This window comes from Balearica regulorum, chromosome 22 (assembly GCF_011004875.1).
Source record: "Balearica regulorum gibbericeps isolate bBalReg1 chromosome 22, bBalReg1.pri, whole genome shotgun sequence".
NCBI lineage: Eukaryota > Metazoa > Chordata > Aves > Gruiformes > Gruidae > Balearica > Balearica regulorum.
Window position 1 is genome coordinate 6,081,451 of NC_046205.1, and position 19,846 is coordinate 6,101,296.

Here is a 19,846-nt window from a genome sequence, read left to right on the forward strand (position 1 = left end):
CCGGCCCAGGACAAGCCGTGTCCGGGGATGAGCCACGTCCGGGGCGGCAGTGGTGCCAGAAGCTGTGGCTGCGTTCGCCCTCATGGGCACGTTCGTCCCCGGTGCCCCACGTGCACCGTTTGGGATGGCACGGTGGGGACACCGCTAAGCGTGGAGCAACTGCCTCTGGTGCTCCGGCACAGCTGGGTGGAGGGAAGGAGCCGGTGCGTGGCCAGGTGGGGCAGGAGGGCCAGGGCGGCATGGCCAGGGTGGCACAGCTGCACCCCAGGATCTGTCCGGGCAAAGGGGCAGGCGTGGGGGCTGCGGAGGAGCGAGCCGGCACGGGGGCGATGATGGGCGGGAGACGCCGGCACGGAGCGAGGCTGCAGCCGATGGTTTGCTCTGTGGGACAGAGGAATGTCTGTGCTGGCTAATGAGTCTGCGTGCAGAGGAAATGCTTTGCCAGTGAGAGTTCTGGTTAAACAAGGCTGGTCCATTTCTGTGGGAGCCACTGTGCCGGCGGAGGCCCCTCCATCCTCTGCCTTGCACCCGGGTTCCCTGGCACCGGGGGCTGCAGGTGAGATGAGGGTGAGGGCATGGCAGCCACGAGGCCAAGACAGTGGCAGAGCAGTTTCTGCCAGCAGCCATCCCGCTGGGGCTGCGGTCCCCGAGCAGCAGGTGATGGTGCATCGCGGTTCAGGCGGGCTCAGCTGTGGCCAGGAGCAGCCTCGGGGCTGCTCTAAGCTGCTCGCTGTGGCCTGCGGTAGGGACCAGTTCTGGGTGGACCCCCAGTCTCGCCTGCTCGGGGCACAGAGGGGACCCCTAGCCCCATCCGCCTGCGTGGGGCAGAGCACATCAGCATTCCTGGGAGCAGGGTCCAGTCCCGCGGCGGCCGCTCGCTGAGGGAAGGCATTGAGGGGGGATTAGTCGTCTGATGCCCCCCCTTGCTCAGGCGCTTAATGCAGAAAACAAACACCCTTGTGCGCCCCGGCGGTCTCGATCCAGACGGGCTTTCTCTGTGCCCGTTGCCTGAGCAACCCTAATCTGCCTCCTGGGGCGCACCGGGGCCCTGCACCCCCGGGGCCTGTGCACCCCAGCAGCTGCGGCAGTGCCGGCGGCGTCCCTGCTGTGCCTGGCACGCGGCTGCCAGCGGGATGCCATGACTCCTCCACCTCGGCAACGGGCAGCACACGGCGGCTGGGAAAGGCTGGAGGTGGGGGCCATGGGCACCGCACTCCCCCAGGATTGGGGCATCTCTGTCCTGGTGCCTGATTTGAAACCGTGCCGAACCGGGAGGCAGCAGGACCTGGCTGCACTGGCACCACATTTCCCTACTTTTCTGCTCAGGGCAGCAGGATTTTTGGGGTGGTGAAGTTCCCCCCCCCCCCATTGCAAAGCGGGGGAGCGCCTCCTGCTCCGACTGGCCCTGTGCCTACAAGAGGAATGGGCGGTGGGTTTGGGGGAGCACGGGAGCAAGCTGCTCCCGCCCTGGCCTGCCAGACTGGCCAAGAAGGGGAAAGAGGGTTGAAGCCCAATCTGCCCCGTCCCAGGGCCGTGCTGGAGGCAGGCAGCACCCAGTTTTGGGTGACTGCGGACGAAGGAAGCTCTTTTCTCACCACTGTGGCTGGTATCGCTGGCATCAGCATCCCCAAGACACTGGGCATCCCCGCACCAGGCCAGGGCAGAGGAGTCTGGGCCCTGTGCCCACCCCGTGGGCTGGTGAGGAGGGGGCCGAGGGCTCTCTGCTCCCACCCCGCCGGCGGGCCGGGGGCCGGGGGGGCCGCACTGGTATTGATTTATTTTGCGCGCAGTCTCCCTCCTGCGACCGAGGAACGGAGGAGCGCTGCCGGGCTGCGAGCTCCGGGGGTGTGGAGGGGGGGGGGAGAAGAAAATAAGAAAAAAGAAAAAAAAAAAAAAGAGGGAAAAGGAAGAAACCGCAGCAGCCAGCCCAGCCCAGCCCAGCCCAGCCCCGCGCTGCCCGCTCCGCTCCGCACCTCCCGGCTCCGCTCCGCACCGCCCCGCAGCGCTCCGCTCCGCCCCGCACCGGCCCGCTCCGCCCCGCGGCGGGGGTGCCCGGCCCGTCCCGGCCCGTCCCGGCCCGTCCCGTCTCGCCAGCTCTCCGCCGGCGCCAGCCCGTGCCCGCCTGAGCCGCGCTCCGCCGAGGTAAGGGCTCCGCCGAGGTCGGGGCTCCGCCGGGGTAAGGGCTCCGCCGAGGTAAGGGCTCCGCCGAGGTCGGGGCTCCGCCGGGGTCAGGGCTCCGCCGAGGTCGGGGCTCCGCCGGGGTCAGGGCTCCGCCGAGGTCGGGGCTCCGCCGCTCCCCGCGCCCCCGGCCGTTCCCCGCGCTCACCTGGGCGTCCCCGCGGGTCGCGCCGGGCTCGGGCGGGAGAAAATCTCGTGGATTTCTCAGTCACGAGTCCCTGTAATTCTGATTACTTTTCCCCATGCGGAGAGGAATATTGCAAGGGCGCTTCCAAACGCCTCTTTCCAGGCGAGGTCCTAGCCTGCATGCTTTTCTTTATTTCTTTTTCCCTTTTGTCATCCCTTCTTTTTCCCCTGACCCACTTTAATCGCGTGCCTTTTCCAGTGATTCGTGCCCAGAGGTTTTGCCGTGTTCGGGAACCAGACGGACCGAGCCGTATCCTAACGTTCAGACCTTTCTTTCTGCTGTTAACAAAATCTGTTTGTGAGAACAAAAGTGTTTCGGGGAAAGTGCCGTGACCTTTGGGATGGCTGCTGCTGGCACATCGATGCCCTGACCCCGCCGGGAGGTTGTCCGCTCCCACGGCTGCAAACATCTGCACCCAGGGGTTCCCGGGTACCGGCCGGATCGGGGCAGGTTGCTGCTGCTCCTTCCACAAACACTTTGGGAAATACAAGGTGCTTATTTTATTTGGGTTTTTTAAGAGCGTTGCTGTTAATTGGCTCCTGATCTACCAGGTTCCCCGGCTTCGGACATTCCCAATAAGCCAGGAAAGATCCCCCCGTAACGGTAGCCTCAGGCGAGGCAATAACCTACCAGAGATGTTTTCTCATCAATGGGCAGCTTTGCTATAAGGAACATGTTTAATAAATCATAAGGCCGGTGAATTCCTGGGATTTTTATTGCTTCTGTAAAAATGCAGTTTTGATCTGTCTGCGAGGGACACTGGGAAGCAAAGCTGCTCTTTTCAGAGCCGGATCCTACGAATTTAGGACACTGAGCTGGCGGCGGGGCCAGTGGCTGCGAGCCCCCCCCCGGGCAGGGGCAGGGGCAGGGGCAGGGGCAGGGGCAGGGGCAGGGGCAGTGCCGTGGTGGGCAGGGGGAGACAGGGGCTCCCGGGACAGGCCCCAGCCGCGCTTCGGTTTTCTGCTTCTGCCTCTGCTCTTTGAGGGACCGAACGTAAATCGGGTGCCCGGAGCCCCGTCTTGGCTTCCCTCGCGCTGCTGGGGCTGCGGACGCGACCGCGTGCACAGAGCCGAGGCAGCGATGCCAGGGGAAACATCGCAGCTGGAAACCCAGCGAGGCTGCGCCAGGCTTCAAATTACATTTTTCCTCCTCGCCCTGTTGTCCGGGGGGAAAAGAAGCAGCAAAAAACCAAACCGCTAAAAAAACGGGAGAGTTTCTTGCAGAAGAATCGCCCGGTTTCCATCAGCCAGGCTGACCTGACCCCCCCCTCCCGCCTCCTCTGCGGGGCTGCCCGGCGCTGCGGGCAGCAGGGCGGTGGATTGCCCCGGCGTGGGGAATGGAAATAAACCGATTTTCTTTATTTGCTTCTTCCGATCTGAAAACTGGGGTTTAGACCTGGGAGCTGAGCCGAAACGTGAAAGGCACACGGAGATGTGAACCTGGGAGCTGTCAGGAGCTCGTTGGGATTTTGGAAAACACGAGTGCTGTAGCCAGGGGAGTCGGTTGCTGGTTGAAGTGGGTGGTGGAGGGTGCCCAGCTCTGCGAAACCCGGTGTGTCCCGGGCTGCCGAGCTGCCCTGCGGAAGCAGCGGTTTGGTGATCGGGATTTGTCCATGTCTACTGCCATGCCTTTGTTTTAGGCTGCGCGGAGCCTGGCTGCGCTAGCAGAGGCGGAGAGGGAGCTTTTCTTTGTACGGGGAAGTATTTAAATTCTTTACAGTGATTCATATATTCCATTCATATGAAACACAGTCCTGTGGAGTGTGAATGGGGACTGCTGGGGGATTTTTTTAAGGCAATAAGCCCTAGAAGTGTCAAAAGTTATTCACACCTTGGTGAAATCAAGGATATTTCTGTCCGTGGCTCTTGGCAGGGGCTCAGCACAGCTCGCCTTGCGTCGGGTTTTTGGTTTCCCACTCGGATACGGTGCGGGGGGAGCGCGGGGGCAGCCCTCTCGCTCCCACTGCCCGGTGCGTTAAGCATTTCTTGGTGCTTTCACAGCAGCCGGAGGGGCCCGGCGCAGGCTGTGCTGGGGGTCGTGGGGTGGCCCCCAGCGCTCGTCCCCACTGGGGTTTGGCCCCCTGTGAGTCGTGCACCCAGCCCGGGGCTGGGAAGCAGCCGCGTCTCGGTGAGCCAGCGGCTGGGTGAGATGCTGCCCCTCGTGTTTCACAACTCACGGGGCGGGGGGTGTCACCAAGGCTGCGACTAAAACTGCAGGCTGCGCCTGTCGGGGCAGAGCCCTGCCCCATCTGCCCCCCCGCGCCCCCGTCACAGGGGCTGCGTGCCACCCAGCGAAGGGACGGGCCGTGCGAGCATCCCTCCCTCGCAGGAGCTGCAGGAAGACTTCACATGCCCGGCACAAACGGGTGCCCCTCCGTCGGGCTGCTCCGCGGTGGCTTTGCCCGTTTCAGTGCCGAGAAACCCCTTCCCCTCCTGGGCCTTTTTGGGGGGTGCTGCCCAGGGCAGCCAGGCTGGGACCCCGGCGAGAGGCTCCAGGGGTCAGGCATGGCCCTGGGGGCACTGACCTTCTGGGGGGGGGGCTGCCAAGTCCCTGCTGGGGAGCGCTTGGGGGGGGAAATAAGGTGGAACGACTGGGAGCTTAGAGGTGCGGGGACATCGCCCCGCTGTCGGGATGCGCCCCAGGTGCGGGGCCAGCACCCGTGAGGGGCTCTCGCCTCCTCCAGCCGCGCCGGGATGCTTTGAGCCGCTGTAAATCCTCTCCGAAGGAACTGGAAAGACAGTTTTATGGCTGCTGGGGAGGAAGATTAGCAGGGTGTTGTTTTCAGAGCTGATCCATCACGGGACGCAGGCACTGCGTGGTGCATCCGAGCGCTCGGCTGCTGGCGGGCGGCGCAGCCTTTTCTGTGAAGGTTCAGATAAAAACGCCTGGTTTCAACGTTCTGTCTCCTCTTGGGATCTGTGATGCGAGTGACAAAACCGCCTCCGCAGGCCCCACGTGTCTCCCCTCTGCCCGTGCGGCAGCCGGGCTCCTCGCGAGCCGGGGGAATGGCGGATCGAGGGGATTTGGGCAACGGCACCTGCAAAAGGCATTAACCCCGGTGGAGAGGGCGTGCGGGGCCGGTCCCTTCCTGTCCTCACACACTCCCTCTGTCATTCTCTCCTATTTCAGCTTGTCCACAGCCCGGGAAGGAGCAGAGTTTCCATTCTCCTGCGCTAAAGAAAATGTCTGTGACAATAAAATCTAATAGTTCAGGAGGGGGAGGGATACAAAGACGCTGAATCGCATTTGTCTTCCCCCAGTTTCTCTCTCCCAGCCCCTTCCCTGTTGATTCCGTCGGGCACGCGCTGGGCTCCGAGCCTCCCTGCTCCCCCACGTGCTCAGTCACCCGCTAATTAGAGAAGCAAATTAACTGCCTTAACAAAGGTGGAGGGGGGCATTGACTCGCACCCACTCCCTCCTTCGCACCCAGGGGTTCCCTGTGCCTCTGCCATTGCTCTCTGTCCAGGACGTTTTGGGGAGAGGGGCTGGGTGCTGCTGGAAACTTGGCTGTGTCCTGCCGCACTCCCGTGGGAGCGGAGCCCTCGGGGGCAGCAGGCGAAGCGAGGAGCGATGATGCCCCACGCCGCTGGCTGCCCCGGGCTCTCCCCTCCCGGTCAGGACTCAGCCGCACGCTGCTTCCCCTGCGTGGCGACTTGGACGCCGGCACAGACATAATAATAAACCGCTTTTCCTTTTCCCCTTGCCGCCGGAGCTGTTCCTGAGTCACATCCCTGGGCGCGGGGCCTCTTCCCCGGGGCTGTCTGGGCTGGCTGCGTAACCCCGCGCGTCGGCTGCGAACTTCAAAGCCGTGAGATCCAATCCGGCCGGGAAGGGCCCTCCTGGCTGGCGGGATGGCAGCGCACCGGGGAAACATCTGTGCGGGGCCGGGGGGGTGCAGGGGCCGGCGCGGCCGCCGGGATGCTCTGCTAAGCTCTGCAGAGCCTGGCTCACCCATGGGCATCGCTCAGCTGCTCCCAAGGAGCTGCAGGAGCCGGACCCTTTCCCGGGGCCACCTTCTGCCCCGTACCCCCCTTTTCCCCGCAGGAGCATCCCACCGGGGACCCCACAGCTCCCGCTGGCTGCTGGCTCCCCACAGAGCTCCTGAGCTTGGCCAGGGTGCCGTAGGCAGGAGATGGGTGCCGTTAAAAATGAGATGGGAGAAAAAAGGAACCGAAGGCGGCCGTGTGAGGGATTCTGCCCGTTCGCGCAGAGCGCTCCTACGGCCCGCAGCCCCGGTGTCAGCCGAGTTCACGGAGCAAAGCTGCAGATCACAGGCAGAAACTGCAGCCAAAATCTGCAGAGCAGCCGGGTCCCGTCTCTGTGACCTTCCCTGGGGCCGAGCCCGTCCCGCTGGCCCATCTGGAGATGTTTGTCCTCAGAGGCTCTTCCAGGCGCCTCTGTCCAGGACAGGGCTTGGCAAGAAGCAGACAGGGAGGAAGACATTGATCTCGATGTCCACCTGCTGTGGATGCAGAGAGGCGGAGGCAAGGGCTTTCCCAGCTTGGATATTTTGCACCAAAAACCCAAGTCCCTAACTCTTGCATTGAAGTGCAGCGCTCCTAGCACCAGCTCTGCCTTCCCCGGGCAGGATGTGGCCCCAGGAATCCCCTAAAAGCAGCAGAGTTCTGCAAACCTGCTGCAAACCCGAGCGGCCCAGCAACGCCGGACCCCTGGGATCTCGCAGCACTGCCTGTGCCTGCCCTGCGGATCCCTCTGGCCGTTGCCGAGAGCCTCTTTATTGTTCTTGCAGAGGGTTTTGTTTCACTGCTGCCTTCCAAGTTCCCAGGGATCTAAATTCTAAAGAAGGGTCTTTTAAAGAGCCCCGTCCAGATGGATGAGATGATATTGCTGGTATCAGATGAGATCTATCCCCCGTCTTTGTCCGCAGACAATGCAGCAGTGGGAGCGAACAAGGATACAGCCTTTCTTCAGAGGCACATTAGCCAAATAAGAGCCTTCTTTTTGTTTTGTACCGAAACCCAAGACCCTGCGGCCAGACCACCTTGCGTAGCTGCTCCGATTCCCGCAGCCACGCGAGGATTTACCCCTTTCGCTGCAAAATCCTCCGTGCCCAAGGTGCGAGCGGGGCAGGGCAGATGGGTCCTGCCCGTTAAATGCAAGGGTGTTTCCTTTCCTGCTCCCGCCGTCAGGGGCGTTGGCTGTGCCCCCCAGGTCTCCGTGCTGCTGCAGGGATGGAGCAATGCTCGGGGCTCTTCTGCTCTTGGGCAGAGACATGAACCTGACACCTGCAGAAGTTGTTTTGGTCGTCACCATCTTTAAGGGAGAGCTGAGCCCATTCAGCCACGGATCGGGGCTGTCCAGAGCAGCCGAGTCCGCTCTGCGCACGCTTGCAGCGATGCTTGGAGCCCGCGGCCAATTCACCTGCTTTCAGATTTCATTACAAGTCCTAAAATTCAGCCCAGGTTTGTTTTAAGAAGTTACCAGAGGCTGAGAGAGCCTGGGACTGATTTATGGCTTCCCATCAAAATCATGTGGTTTTACCACAAAACTTGGAAGCTCTGGCTGCATTTTTTCTTTGGAGATTTTTGGCTTTGCTCCAGGCTCGGCTCCAAGGGGCGAGAGTGTGAATCCAGGGTGCGCATCAGGGCTGGAGCATTCGGGTGCTGCAGGTGAAACGGAGGAGATACAGATCACTGCAAAGAGAATATTTAATGTCAGGACAACACAGCCATCTTTTTCAGGGAAGCTCCGATAAGGCGACGGGAGGCTTGGCACGGAGGGGAGTTGCAACAGTTCCTCTGCTTTCAGCGTAGCTTTAATTTCAACACTCGCCACTTATCGCCCTTGCATCCTGCTCACTGTTCGGCAGCTTGATGTCAGCAGCCGAGAGCAACGTCTCCCGCGGCGCCTGCGTGCCCAGGGAGTTGTGAAGTCCCGCTGCTCTCCCCGGTGCCCTGCTCCCGGACCCGCGGGGTGAGCTGCTGGTGCCCACCGGGGTTAAATATGTGGGCTTTTGCCAGAGAAGCATATTTTCAGCCTCAAACATGCATTGTCAATGACTGCAGAAAGGTATTTCTCAGCTGCTCCAATGTCCTGTGAGCCAGCCAGCCAGCGGAGAGAAACAAGCCTACTTTTATTGCTATTTCTTCATATTTCCTGATATTGCCAGTCTGGCGCTCACAGCCCACAGGCAGATCCCCGAAGGTCCTGGGTTTGGATTACAGCAGCGATACTTTTGTCTTTTCTTTGCCTTTAATTTCAGATCCCTTGGCCCTAAAGGGATGGGGCTGATAAACCCACCCGCTGCCGCGGGGCGGGCAGAGACCGCAGCCCCCCAGGCTGGGCAGCCCAGGCGTGGAGAGCTGACCGCAAACCAGGCTGGCGTGGGCAATGCGTCGCCGTGCCCGGGCACCTCGGGGGCAGCCGGGGCTGGGGCATCCCCCTGGCCACGGTGGCATGAGGGTCCTGGAGCCCAGTGACCGCTGTGTGCCCACGGACCGCCGAGGGTCACGTTGGGAGTCTTGGCTGCCGGCTCGTGGATGATGCGTGAACAGCTGAAAATAGTGCTTGATGTTACGTAAAGAACAAGGTCAGGGCGGCTGCGAGCTGCTCCAGCCACGAGCGAGTGCCGTGTCCTGCCGAGCATCCCCGGTGCGGGGGCCGGCGGGACAGCAGAGAGTCGCTTCAGGGCTCGGGTGGCTTTGTGGTTTTAATTTAGTGGCTTTTTAAAGAAAAGATGAAAGGGAGAGCTGGGCAGTGTCACATCAGTTCCCTGATGAAAGCTGGCGGGGCCGCGCTCAGCACCGGTGGCTCCATGCCTGCTTCCTGAACCTCCGCTCGCTCCTTCCCACCGCTGCACAGAAACGTCTGCACCGCAAACGGACCTCGTCCGTGCCAAACACCGCGCTGTGCCGCGCCGCGCCGACTGGGAAGCGCCAGCTCACGTGGCGTGGCCCCGGTGCGAGATGCTCGGGTGTCCGGCACCGCTCCTCCAGCCGGGGCATGTTCGGTTCTGCTTGGCACATCCCCTGATGCTTTTTTCCATTACACATTCTCCCGTAGCTGTTTCTTAAAGACCACGTGTGATGTTATTGCCAAATGTAAACTACGAGCTAGGACGAGACCCTGAGCTCCTCCGGGCAGTTATAAGCAGAGCTATACAATGACTTTGTAATTATTTTATACCAAGCCTGGTATTTTCCTCCCCCCAGGGGAAGGCCAGTAGAGCGAACAAGAGCGGGCCCGTGCCAAACCGTGCCCAGGCAGCACTTTTATGAAATCTTGGGTTCGTAAGAATTAATTTCATTTAAAACATTCTTTTCGTTTTTCATAAAGCACAGCAAATCCGCGGTACTTAGGGCAGGAATGCAGCGAGAGCGCTGCCGGGCAGGCAGCGAATTACCCGCGGCAGATGAGCCGTGACAGCAGGGTCGCCCGTGGACTGGAGCTCTGCTGGCCTCGGCTTAGTCCGGGCATCCGGCTGGGAAGAAGGGAGATGCTGGAGCGACCGTCTTGGATGCAGCCCCCTCGCATCCTGCGCTCCCAGGGGACATGGGGGTCCGGCTGTGTTTATCCCTGGAGGTCAGGCGAACGCCAGCGTGGCCGTTTCCCAGCCTGGCACCTGCGTACCGTGGGGCTGTGGCATCCTGCACGGGCGGGACGGGGTGTCACAAATCGTCTTTGAGTCCCGTGGCTGGTGGCGGCTGGCCGAGGGAGGAAAGCGGGCTTGAAACCCAAGCAGACTTGCTCAGGTGACAGGTTGCAAAGAATTCAAGTGAGTTTTGGGGCTGGGGGTACCTGACAAGCGCTGGGGCCGGGGGCTACAGCGGTGCTGCCGGATGGGGGCTGGCAGCCGGCGCTCCTGCCCTGCACGTGAAGGCTGTGGGAGAAGGAAACCTCCGTCCTCATCGCTGGGCTGCTGGAGGCATGGCAGCCGGCTGCTGGGGAGCCTTGGCATGGGGTGGGGTTTGCTCCCTGGGGCCCGATCCCTGTTGAAGGAACAGCCCAAAATCTCATTATTCTGGAGGGCAGCCCCACTGGGAAGGGGTTTAACTCTCCTCCCTTCAGCTATTTCCCCCTCTTGCAGCTTCCCAGGACAGGGCACCTCGCATAACGTGTCCTCAGCTCGTGACCTTGGGTGTGCTTCCTCAGCCAGCTCAGGGGTCCGGCCACGAGCGCTGGCGTGGGACGTGGCCACAGGAGTTAGAAACTGGAGGCAGCTGATGGATCTGTCTGGCCGGTCCCGCTGCCGGGCTGGGATCGCTCCCTGCCGCACTCCCGGCGCTTCCGGAGAGGCTCTCTTGCTATAAATCTCTGCCTCCCACCTGGCCGGTGGGCTCCAAGCCTGCTGGAGAGCTGATAGTGATGAACAAGAGGAGGATTAGAGGGTTTAGCAGGTGTCAAACCTCATCTTTCATCCCGCTGCGGGGAAGTCCGTGGCTCGCTCTTTCCTGCTCCTTTTGCCAGCGCTGCCGGGGCCGGGGCTGCCTTTTCCTCCTTCGTATTTGCTGCTGAGCTGGAGGGCGCGGGAGATGGGGTTTGCGACAGCGCAGGGTGAGCTGGCGGCTGTGGCAGGGGGTCTGCGGTGTTCCCAGAGCCCTCCGGGCACCGTCCAGCTTTGAGCGGTGTGTTTTTGCTGGATAGATGAAGCACCTGAGAAGGAGAGGGCAGCAGCTCTCTGGCGCTGGGCGGCGCGGCACAGCCGAACGGCCGGGGCCGGCGGGGATGCCCAGGGAGCGTGGCGAGCGGACGATTTGAGTTTGCCAGCCACGGTACTGGGTTGAGCCACGCTGCTCTGCGGTTTGCTGGGGAGAGTGTGAGAGCGCAGGGCTGGGCACGCTGTTTATTTTGGTTAAATTGAGTTTTCTCCGGGAAATTGGGGGGCACGGGGGGCCTCCAGACAAGGGGCTTTTGTGAGCCGGGCTGCAAGCCGATCCTCTTTTGTGGTTTTGCTTTTTTGGATGATACAATTTGTTATTCCAAGAACTACCCAGCAAATGGACCCCATTAGCCAAGTCTCCGAAGCAGCTGGAGCTGGCGCTGACGGTGTCTTTGTCTGCGCCCACCTTGGCCCCGATGGGAGATGGGGGGCCGTGTCCCTGCAGCGCCTCTGCCCCCAGACAGTGCCCGGGGGAGACGGGGGGCCGGGAGCCACCGTCCCTCCTTGCAGGCTGCAGGGCCGCGGCTGTGCTGACGGGGCATCTTACAGGATTAGCCCGGGCTGGGAAAGCCAGTGGGACAGGCGGAAAGCGCCGGGTTTGTTGAATTCCCCGGCACACTCGTGTCCCCGGCGGCACGCTGACAATAACCCAATTGTTGCCGCGCTGCCGGGGGCCGGAGCCAGTGCCAGGGGGGAGCCCATCTGTGGGGCAGCCCCTTTGCCCCCCTGGAAGGGGCCGGACCCTCGCCCTCACCTCCGGCCACCCAAGCTGAGCTCAGCAGGAGCTGCGGGAGTCGGCATCCCTCTCTGCCCTCGGGCACCAGGGCGCTGGTCCCAGCCCCAGCCGGTGTTTAAGGTACGTGTCCCCCCCAAGAGCACTGACCACGAGTGGGGCCCACTGCCCCAGTGCAGTGCCTGAGGAGCAGGGGTGGGAAGTGGGGGGCAGCCACAGCATCGGGGGGGTCCCACAGCAGCTGGAGCTCTGCAGTTACCCACAGCGGCTCTGCAGCACCCCGAGCGGGGCACAGGCACTTCTGTGCCACACGCGCGGGTCCCCAGCACTGAGCAGCAGGACCTGTGCTGGGGGCAGCACATGGGGTCCCGCCGGCAGCCCCCCACGTGCTCCGCGGCAGCCCCAGCACACGTGGGTCCACCCAAGGCGGCTGCGCAGACGCAGCTGCAGCCTTGCGCGTTGAAGCCCGGCCCAGGACCACGGTGCCAAGGCATGTCCATCCCGCCGGGCAGCCCAGGGCCGGGCGCTTCAGCCGGAGCATCCTTGGCCCGCTCAGCGTTACCTCCTCCTGTGCGGGGATGCTGCTGGCTCTGTTTGTCTTGGCTCCGTTGGGCTTTTTCCTGCATGCGAGCCGGCTGGAGCTGGGCAGGAGCCAGTGGGTTTATAAATAAAAGCATCGGACACCTCTCTGGGTGGTGCTGAAAGCTCCCGAAATAGCCCCGCTGCCCCGCCAAGGCGCGCGTGGCCGGGATGTTCGCAGAGGCAGCCCCAGGGCTGGGTGTGGGAGCAGGACTCCCCCCGCTCCCCCCGGCTCCCATCCTGGCTGCCCTTGCACAACAGCCCTGGGGTCTCCCTTCCCAGCTGGGCGGGCACCCGCCGCTCTAGCGGCACCGGGACGGGCTGCCCTGGCCAGCCGGGACGTGTCCCTGCTCCTGCTGGCCCCCCCGATGGGATGTGTCCCCTGGGCTGGCTGTCCTGAGGAGGGACGAGGAGGGATGCCCCAGGAATGGGCAGCGGGCACCAGCGGGAACCTCCCCGGCGGTGCAGGCACACGGTGCTACGGAAAAGGGGGGGTCGGTGCTGGTGGGGACCCGACGCCAAGCTCCCACGAGGGGAGCAGATCAGCTCCGGGACACGGTGTGTGCCGGGCACCGCACAGAGGGAACGATGGCCGCGGTGAACCAGCCCCTCGGCCAGCTCCGGTTGATGGAGAAAAGCTGGGAGGAGAGCGTTGGCTTTACGGCTTCACCTCCCGCGCGCGGCGCTGCTTGGCCGCACACCGTATTCTGGTCGCAGCGCTGGCCTGGCCCAGGCGGGGATGGTGGGAGGCCGTGGGACGCTGGCCTTGCACAGCCCTTGTTTGCTGCCGAGGCAGCCCGGCTCACTGGTCCGGCCCTGGCAGAGCCCAGTGGGGGCCGTGGGAGGGGGCAGCCGTAACGTCCCCACAAAAGGAGCCCGGCAGCGGGCAGGAGACGGCGCCGGAGCCAAGTGCGGGGGCAGGACCCCGTCCTGGGCTCCTCGCGCTGGCCGCCTCCACTCAATGCTGCCTGCCCTGCCTGCCCTGCCTGCAGCGTGCCAGAGGGATGGAGGCAGCGGTGGCCCCGCAGACCCCGGTGCCACCCGTGGGGGCCGACCGCAGCGTGCCAAGGGCCAGCATGGCTGGGGGGTTCCCGGCGCCCAGCCGTGGCCAGAGCCATCCTCCCACCGAGCCCCCGCTAAATTCCACCAAAGGCCTGGCATTTCGATGTGCCGTGCCTGCGGAAAACAGCATTTTAATGTTCTTGCTGGAAATGAGGTGGAAAATGTCTGTGGGTTGTGCAGAAGGCTCCCAGGAGCCTGGCTGTGCCGTAGGCGTGCTGGGGTCTGGCCGAGCCCCGGCATGGCGGCTGGGGATGGGCTGGGGTCCTCCGGAGCCCCGCGTCTCTCCGGGACTTCCCCGCCATCGCAGGCCAGCTCTGCTTGTTCCGGGCATTTCCGTTGCAGCAGCGAGACTGGTGCTGCCCATCCCCGGGGTGGGTGCGGAGATTTGGGGCACACGCTGACCCTCCCGTGGTGAGTGTGGCCGGGGGGGCTGTCACCCCTCCCCGGGCAGGGATCGGGGGGCATTGCCGCTGTCCCTGCGCCGCCCCCAGCCTGGCCAGCACCTCCGGGATCCTTTCCCTGCTCCGGTCCTGCGCAATGACTGTGGGTGGGGGGTCAACGGGGATCGGCGCTGGGGTCCGTCATGCGTGGCAATGGGTGCCAGTCCCCCCCGCGAGTGCCACGGCAGCCTCCCCGGCGCCTGTGCCCCAGCAAGTGGGTGCCCCCCGTGCAGAGGCAGGGGGTCCTTGCTGGGCTCAGCGTTGCTGCCGTCCCTGCAGCCCCGGGCAGGATGAGCCCCTCTTTGGGCAGCGAGTCCTGAGCAGGGATGGAGGGAGGTTCCCACACGAGACAGCCCAGAGGAAAACTCTGCCTGGAAATAGGAGCTGGATGTTTTTCCAGCTTGAAGCCTAAACAAAAGGTTTTGCAATAAGTGCGTTCCCTTGGCCTCAGCTCAGCACCCGCCTCGGCCGGCTGCGGTGGCCGGCACAGCCCTCCCTGTCCCCCCCCGAGCTGTTCCCAGATTTTGCACTCCGGTGCTCCCGGGACGGGGCTGTGGGGCATGGTCCTGTGCCGTCACCGCTGCGGGCTCCATCCCTTCCTCCAGCAAAACATCCCCCCGGGAGGCTGCGGGGATGTGGGGACAGCCCGGAGTGCCACCGGCTGCCTGTCTGTCCAAGGGCTGGCGTCTCTTGACAGAAATAAATAAGTTCCACTAAGAAAATATTCTGTATGTTCTGCACTGATTTCCACTGGTGCTTGAACTCCAGGTCCCCGAATTTGCTTGGCAAAGGGTGAATGGTACCAGAGACACCCCAGGGAAACGCTCTGCGCCCTGCGGGGAGGCAGGACTGGCCCTGGTGCTGCCCAGCCCTGGAGCCCATGGAGGTCACTGGCTCCCCGGCGCCTTTCCCAGCCTGCTCGCTCCTGGTGCCGTCCTCGCTGCTCCTACGGCTCCTTTCTCTGACCTGGAGCCAGAAGTGTTTTTTTTTTTCCCCGGGATGGTCTGGGGCACACGAAATCCATCCCGTTTTCCTCTGGGCTGCCCTGGCGTGGTCCGGGTCCAGCTGCCCCGCAGGGCGGCTCTGCCAGGCGGCACCGCGTCAGGCGAAGCAGAACCAGCGGGAAATGAACACGGTTTGTGGGCACAGCGGTCCAGCCCGGCGCAGGCAGAGGGGATCTGGAAGCCTTTAAAGCAGATTAAATGAGATACTTGATTGCACTGGAAATTAGGAGCCTGGTAATAAGATTGTGGCTTCGGGTAGTGGCACATTGGCGTTGCTGGAGGGTGGAAGCTCTTTGTTTGTGACAAATAGAGATGGTACGCATGGGGACGCATGGGGACGGCGAGCGGCTCTCCGCCTCCCCAGGACACGGCACCTGGCTGGCCGAGATCCGGGAACCCCGGGGGAGGAGGGGAGCGGAGCTGCCCCATGGGACTCGCTGCCGCCTCGGCCAGGGGGCTTGCAGGGAACAGGGGTTTTGGCGTAATCCCCAGGAAAGCGGGGCCGCTGGAATTCCCTGTGAGGCTTTCGGCTGCGAGACAAAGGAAATGTGGAAACTAAAAAAAAAATACAAAAATTTCAAATTGAAAAATCAAACCAGCTGATTCAGCGATGTTGAAACATCTTGTGACAGCATCAGGCAAATTTTTTCCAAACAAAATGCTGGGAAAAAATCAGCCTGATTTTACACAACCTGTGTCTGCCCTGACGGAAAGGCACGTGCTGGGGGGTGGTGTGGGGGCTTCCCGCAGCCGGAGCGGCACTGGGATCGGTACACGGAGCCCCACGGCAGTGCAGAGCCCCGGGAGCGCAGCCTTGCAGAGGTTCTGCACCCACCGTGGTGCTGGCCCCACAGAAACGGTCATTACAGAGCGCGGAGGAAAAATCTGAAATCCAAGCCGGCAGCGCGGGGCCAGCGCCGGCCGGGCGGCGGGAGCGTGGTTTATGGTAGCGTCTTGTCAGAGTTTCCACTGAACACCTCAGGCTTGCTGGGATCTCACATCAGCTCACATAAATTAAATTAAATTAAATAACATAAACTAAAATACTGCCTGAAAGCGTGCGCTCCAGCCCCTCGCTGGGGTGTGAATATGTGTAAGCAGCTCCACCGCTGCTGGCGTGCCAGAAAAGCTGCTTTGTGGTGCACAGCCCCGGGGTGGCAGGCGATGGGGATGGGATGGGATGGGGATGGGATGGGGACGGGATGGGGATGGGATGGGGATGGGATGGGATGGGGATGGGATGGGATGAGTTGGGGATGGGATGGGGATGGGGATGGGATGGGGACAGGATGGGGTGCTTGGGGCAGCGGGATGGGGAGGGTTCAGGCTGTGGCAGCCTGAGGGTCCTGTCGGGAGCCCCCCGCAGTCGGAGAGAATCTGCTGCTCATTTTTTTTACTGAGTTAATTGAGTCACACGCCTTAACCCCTGACAGCCCCAAGCCAAGGCTGGGCTTGTCAGCCCCCCCGGGGCAGCAAAGGCAGGCCAGGGGCCCCTGCAGCCGGAGGGGTGCAGCCCCCCCCACCCGGCAGCTCGCCCAGCTCTGCCGCTGCCCCCCCGATGCCGCTTCGGTGCCCACAGGTACCGATCCTGGCAGGATGCTCTGCCCTGGGCACCGCGCTGGGGAGACCCCGGGACAGGACCCGGGCAGGGGTGGGGGCTGGCACGGGGGTCAGTGACCACCCCGGGGGCGTAAAATTGCTGAGGGTCGCTGTGTCCGCACTGCCCGTCGGGGTGCCGGTGGGAAGCAGCAGGGACCAGGACCCCCGTGCCACCCCGCTGTGCCGGGGGAGCAGCATCTCGCCCCGTGACCCCTGCGGCACGGTGCAGCCGGTGCCGGGCCGCGTGCCACCGAGGCGAGGGCGGCTTTGGAGCGGGCAGCGCCCCGGCAGGTAACCCTATCCCCCCGCGCCCCCGCGCCACCGCCCGCCGGGGAGGGACGCAGCCGAGGCTCCCGCTCCTGAAATTTATTTTAATGTAAACCTAGCTCTAAGGCAGCTTTTTCTCATTTTTAAACTATTTCATATCAATCCTTGGCCTGACATTTGTTTTCTTTGAGTGCGGTGGGGAGCGTGGTCGGCATTGCTGAGGATATCTCCTCAGGAATCTTGGCAGAGGCGGCTCCCTATCTTTGAAGAAATGGCAAATGCAAAACAGAAGGCAGATATTAGAGAAGCATAAACAATATTTTCCCCCTGCTAATCCCAGAAGCGGCGCAGCGGCCGGCTCGGGGACACGGTGGCGGGGGGACCCTGTGCCCAGACCCCACCGGTGGCACAGCACCTGCCCGGCTTGACCCCCCGGGGTGGGGGGGGTGCAGTCCCCAGCACCGCTCCAGGACAGGTCCCTATCACCGGTGGCCACGCCGCTGCGCAGAGGCACGTGGCCAACCCGGTCCCCAAGGGCTGTGACCGACCCACCGGGACGGGGAGCGGTGGCAGCCCAGGAGCGGTCGCACCGGGAGGGTTGGCAGTGGATGAGGCTGGTGCAGCCGCGGGTGCCCCCACCGGGGTCTTGCCCTGTTGGGTGCTGGGCTCTGGGGTCACCCCCGAAATTCTCAAACCCCAAGGTAACGCGGCTCCGAGGGTGAAGCTGGTTTCACCAGTGTGTTATGGCAGAGGGGCTTTGCGGAGGATGTGCACGGCGAGGCCGCGCAGGAGCACCGACACCAGCCAGGCGCGCGCAGGCTCAACTGGGGGTGCTGCTAAAAAGCTGGAAGAGGAGAGGAAACACAGATCAAAGGACCCAGCAAAACCAGGGAGACAGGATTTCAAGCCCTGAGATTAAAGTAAAATGACTGTTAGGACAAGCACTGCAAGGCAGTTTCCCATTCTGGGGAAACCAGGCTCGCTGGTGGGGATGGAGGCCGGGGTTATGGTCCTTGGCGTTTCACGCACGACAAGAAGTTTTCGCGGCAGCTCACGGATTTGCCGTCGTATCTGGGCAGCCGGGAGAGTGGCGGAGGGCGGCGCTGGCGAGGAGCGGTGGTGCTCGGCCTGGGAAAACAACAGCGTGGGGGACACCGCGGCGGTAACGCTGAGCCGGGGAGCGAGCTGCCGACCAGCGGCACCAGCTCTCGCAGGGGCACCGGGAGCAGCCCGGCAGCTGCTGTCTCCGCCTGCTTCACCACGGCACGAGGCCACGATGGACGGAGCCGTTGAGGCTCCTTGTTGCAACCGGAGCTGCTGTGGGGATTCTTGCAGGAGCGAGAGGAGAGCAGGGCATCGGGGCTGGTGAACGGAGGGGCTGGGATGGTGGCGCTGGGGTCTGGGGCAGGAGAAGCTCCTGGACGTGGTCACAAGCACAGGTTCTGCAGAGCAGCCGCTCGCTGCTTACAACCTAATCCACTGAGGAATGACGGTCCGTGGGTTCAGAGCTGGCCTCTCCCCTGTTCGCTCTCGGCATCTTGGGCATTTTCTGGCCCCCTCCATCCCCTGCCACAAATTTCACCCTGGTGATGGATCGTATGGTGCTGAGGAAGTGGCTGAAAATGCTGCTGCGCTTGTTCTGGGGGCTTTGGAGAGAAGGGAGGAGATGCCCAGCTTAGGGCAAGGTCCTCCCACGCGAGCTTTGAAGCCACCACAGGGCTCCTGGCCTCGCAGCGGCTCCCCTACTGCTGCCACAGGCTCGTGCTGCTCCTTGATCGCCCGCATCCCCCTTCACGGGGGTTCCCTTCCCATGGGGTGCGTGGACAGGGGCTGGAGCAGCCGCAGTGTCACTGCGCTCACTTGGGCACAGAAACCGTGTCCCCCCCCGCGGTGCTGGTGCAAGTGCAATGGGCTTCAGCAGCACCGGGCTGCTCTGTGCCGCGCCATCGCCCTGGCTCTTGGTGGGGACAGCATGGATGGGGACCCAGGAGGTCTCTGGGGCATCCCTGCCCCACACATCCTGCCCCACAGCATGGGCAGCAGCCCCCCGAGTGAGCTGCTCCGGCCCCTCTGAGCACCCCTGCCCAGAAGGCTCTGGCCCGGACCACGCCTCATTATAATTAAGGCGATGACCCCAGCACGAGAGGCTGGAAGTTTAAATGTCTGCGGTTGATGGCCACTTGCCTGCAAATTCCCCGAGATGGGAATCGCTCTCTGCGGGTCCCTCCAGGCTGAGCAGATTTCTTTGCACAATGCCCATCGCATTAGAAAACGCTGTTTCTGCGCGGGAGCTGCGAGGGCAAAGCGGCGTCTGACCCACGGCCCCTGGGCAAACACCATCCACTTCCCACCAGAGATTACGTGCCAGGGCGGCTTCGCCGGACCGAGCTGGCAGGCGTCCCTCGGGGAGCGATGCCCTGAAGCTGCTGCAGCTCGCTGGGGCTCGCAGCCCGCGTCCCTCCCCGGGGACATCCCACATCCCACACCAGGATCCGGGCGCGAGACGCTGCGCTCAGGTCGCGGCACGGGCTGGGGCTCACGCGGCAATTCGGACCCTGCGCGGCCTGGCCCCAGCCCCTGCGCCTGCACGGAGACCCCAGGAGAGGGGCTCCAGACCCAGCGGCTGCCGGGGCGGCGAAGGGGACGGGACCCTCTGGCACCACCGTCCTCACCGTACGCCCCAGCTCCGGTCCTCAGCTCTCGCTCTGCTCCATCCTTTGGCTATCAGGGACGGCATTGCTCTTGCCCCCCGGGCGGGCCACCGTCCCGCCGGGAGGAGGAAAGGGGAAGAAGAGGGGAAAAAAAAAAATGAATCCCCACAAAAATGTCTTCATAACAGGAAACGTCTCATAAAATACCTGTGGTTTGGCATGTGTGATCCGACTGGTCAAACTATGCACCTGGCAGGCAACCCTGCTATTAATGCTGCGCAGTCTGGTATTTCGGTGGAGCTGAGGCTGGCGGGGGGAGGAGGACAGGACCGGGCAACTCAGGGTGCAGAAACCCTCCGTCAGGGCTGGGGCGAGGGACAGAACATGTCCCTTGGGTCTCGCTCACCTCCGTGTGGGCCCGGGGGGACATCCCACCCGTGTTTCGGCGAGGGGACCACGGCTCCCCGGGGATGCGGTGAGCGGGGCTGAGCCTCACGCCTGGGGCAGAACCCTGGTGTTTCTGCAG

General features: G+C 63.2%; 1 protein-coding gene across 1 annotated transcript in view; it reads left to right on the forward strand.

The window, feature by feature from the left end:
* Positions 1-1,937: 1,937 nt before the first annotated feature.
* Positions 1,938-19,846, forward strand: part of COL8A2 (collagen type VIII alpha 2 chain) — a 34,155-nt gene continuing 16,246 nt past the window's right edge. The window contains exon 1 of the mRNA XM_075773856.1: positions 1,938-2,142. The gene's annotated coding sequence lies outside the window, so the exon portion shown is untranslated. The remainder of the gene's footprint in view (positions 2,143-19,846) is intronic.